The sequence below is a fragment of the Oreochromis niloticus genome, linkage group LG5, assembly GCF_001858045.2.
Source record: "Oreochromis niloticus isolate F11D_XX linkage group LG5, O_niloticus_UMD_NMBU, whole genome shotgun sequence".
In the NCBI taxonomy this organism is placed as follows: domain Eukaryota; kingdom Metazoa; phylum Chordata; class Actinopteri; order Cichliformes; family Cichlidae; genus Oreochromis; species Oreochromis niloticus.
In genome coordinates, this window is record NC_031970.2 from 30,785,995 (window position 1) to 30,788,678 (window position 2,684).

At 39.3% G+C, this 2,684-nt stretch overlaps 1 long non-coding RNA gene across 1 annotated transcript; it reads left to right on the forward strand.

The window, feature by feature from the left end:
• The first annotated feature begins 251 nt into the window (after nucleotides 1-251).
• On the forward strand, nucleotides 252-1,112 carry LOC112846819 (uncharacterized). The gene is made up of 2 exons (XR_003219991.1): nucleotides 252-418; nucleotides 1,081-1,112. It is a non-coding gene; the product is annotated as an uncharacterized LOC112846819 (long non-coding RNA).
• Nucleotides 1,113-2,684: the final 1,572 nt, after the last annotated feature.

Genomic DNA, 2,684 nt, shown 5'->3' on the forward strand with positions numbered 1-2,684 from the left:
TCTAAAACACTTGCAAACTCCAAAACACTTGCAAACTCCAAAACACTTGCAAACTCCAAAACACATGCAAACTCCAAAACACAACGGAAGTGCTCCAGGACGCTAGGGGCAGTGTTGAGCTTTTGTTACCTAGTAACTACACAAGCCAGGAAGTACCAATGACCGGATTTGGGCTCTATCCCAATTCAGGGTCTGCAGCCTTAAAGGCCGCATTTTAAGGCCAAAGGCTGTCCCAATTCAAAGGCTGCTCGAAATGCGGCCCTCAAATGCGTCCTTAATTTCCCTGAATTTTAAGGATGGGTCGGTGTTGCCTTCATGGCCCAACATATCCCAGATTTCATAGCGCGGCGGTGGTGTGGATAATTTTGCCGAAAAAAAAACGGAGGAAGCGGAGCCGCCAAAGAGTAAACTTTCAGAAGTAAGTACTGAATATTATGTCACTTATTTATGCGCAAATGTTTTTATAATGAAGAACATTAAAACATTACTGTTGGCCACATGTCAGCAAAGTTAAGTGACATTAGCGATGTTTGTACTAACTTGGGTTTAAAGCCTTTACTTTAAAATATACGCCGTTCAATAGTTGACTTTAATCTTACAGAGAATGTGATGATTTTATGGATAATTAAAGTCAGTCATATATCCGCAAACACAACAAGCTGAAAGTCAGTGATGCTGCTCGGTTTGCAGTCCTGAATATGACGGCACAAGCAGGATTCACTGCACTGTTAATGTTAGCTATGTTATATTGCTGCCTCTGTTCGGTGGTGTCGAGCCAAACGGACTTTAACGTGTGTTTGAACGAGCTGACGGTTCACTCGTTAAGCTGAAAGAAAGATGCTTTAATCACAGGAGTCACACATGTGTCCACTGCACCATCTGGGAACTCTTCTTGTTTAGCACTCGTAATAACACAAACACTAAATCCTCCTTCTCTTGTGCTGTTTTGTAGCAGTGTGTACACCTGAGACTGTCACCTGTCTGTCTGTCCTGCACTCTCTCTCTGTTTCTTTCTCTCTGATTGTGGAATAAAAGTATGAACATGTGTTTATAAGTTACACTTGTGTTTGAATCCTGCAGCTTATCACACATTTGATTTCCATGTGTGACAACTGCAAGTGTCCAGAGTGAGGACAGACTGAGGGACCCACTGCTGCACATCATCTGTGAGGCTTTGCACCCCTGATGATCCACCAGGACAAACTCAGCAGTGTGTGAGGAAGAGGAGGAGGAAGAGCCAGCAGCAGCTGACAGATGGAGAGAATAGACAGACTGTTCCCTGTTTGTGAAGGACTGCTAGAAAAGTTTAACATCACTAATTGTCTGTCCTGAATCAGTCTTATTAGGTAATGTTCAAATAATGTGATCATCCCAGTGTTTTCAGTGTGGGAGAAAGTACTCAGGGCCTTCAAGTTACACACTATGAAAGGCAGCAACAAGTTTCATATTCAGAAACCTAAAGTATGTATCAGCAGCAGAATGGAGCTAAAGATAAATGTTTGTTTCAGTTCTATGAAGCTTTGAGTATTTTGGATTAGTAGCACTGCTGTGTTTGTTGCATCATATTGCTGTAACTGTTTATATGCTTTATATATTCTGAGGTAAGTTGATCTATAGTGTTACATCATATTCTATAAAGATGTTATGTGTTTGTATACTTTCTGCCCAGTTTGACCCATTTAGCAGAAGTCAGCCTGTTTAAGGCTCTGATATCTATTCTGTATGACTTAAAGCAGTTATGACATGGTCTGATTTTCTCACCCAATAAAGGAATATTTCATATATCAGTCTGATCTTCATTCTATCAGAAACAGTTATCACAGTTTGTACATTTTCTTTTTATAAATATATGTAAGCAATGAGCTAAATTTAGCAATGCCAACATACTGAAGGAACAACATTTGTCTCTTATATATGATACACCTATATATGCACTGTCAAAGATACTTCTCTTTGAGTGAAGATTTAAGGTGATAAGACATATAGATAACTGCAACTAGAATCTGTACTGAAGCTCAGTATTTGACACAGAGTTCATGTTCACTGCTGTAATAACTTATGATGATTAATATAATAACTATAATATTGGCCATATTATATTTACATTACCACAGTGAGATGACTTTAGTCTCATGAACAACATTAGCTAATTGTTATTTACTAACTAATCTTAAATGACTGTTCAGTACAGAAATGAAGCCCAAAAATCGTGTTTTACTGTCCTGTGGTCTCAGCCTCAGATACTTATCAAATCACACAAAGATCTTGTAGAAACAAACAAACAAATGAACAAAATATGTTCTCCTTCATTTCTGTCAAACAAAGTTGTATGACACGTTTCCAGCGGTTAGTATCATGGTTGCTAGGCAACCTGGGAAGCGCGACGGAGACTAGACCGTCCCATACAGACAAACTTGCCGTTTATTTTGCAAATCGAGCTCAACACTGCCCCTAGCGTCCTGGAGCACTTCCGTTGTGATTTGGAGTTTGCATGTGTTTTGGAGTTTGCAAGTGTTTTGGATTTTGCAAGTGTTTTGGAGTTTGCAAGTGTTTTGGAGTTTGCAAGTGTTTTGGATTTTGCAAGTGTTTTGGAGTTTGCAAGTGTTTTGGAGTTTGCAAGTGTTTTGGATTTTGCAAGTGTTTTGGAGTTTGCAAGTGTTTTGGAGTTTGCAAGTGTTTTGGAT